The sequence below is a fragment of the Ctenopharyngodon idella genome, chromosome 11, assembly GCF_019924925.1.
Source record: "Ctenopharyngodon idella isolate HZGC_01 chromosome 11, HZGC01, whole genome shotgun sequence".
NCBI classification, from domain to species: domain Eukaryota; kingdom Metazoa; phylum Chordata; class Actinopteri; order Cypriniformes; family Xenocyprididae; genus Ctenopharyngodon; species Ctenopharyngodon idella.
In genome coordinates, this window is record NC_067230.1 from 2,611,623 (window position 1) to 2,611,928 (window position 306).

Below are 306 nucleotides of genomic sequence, written 5' to 3' on the forward strand. Positions count from 1 at the left end.
AGCGCCCCCATCCGGCCATAGAATGCAGTCGATGAATACTAACAGACATATCACATTTCTTCCAGAGAGAGGCGGTATAGTACCAATAATATGATACAGTACAGTAGTGCAAATCAGCAATTGCCATTACTGAAGATTTAACAAATAAAAAAGATTACAAATTTGAAAGTGAGAGGAGATAATATCTGGAGTTAACAGATAAAATGCAAATGCACGGACATAAATTGAATTTCTGTAGTCACATTATTCATCTATAAACATTCTTCTTTCACTTCTATCCCAATGAACAAGAGCAAACCCAAAAGA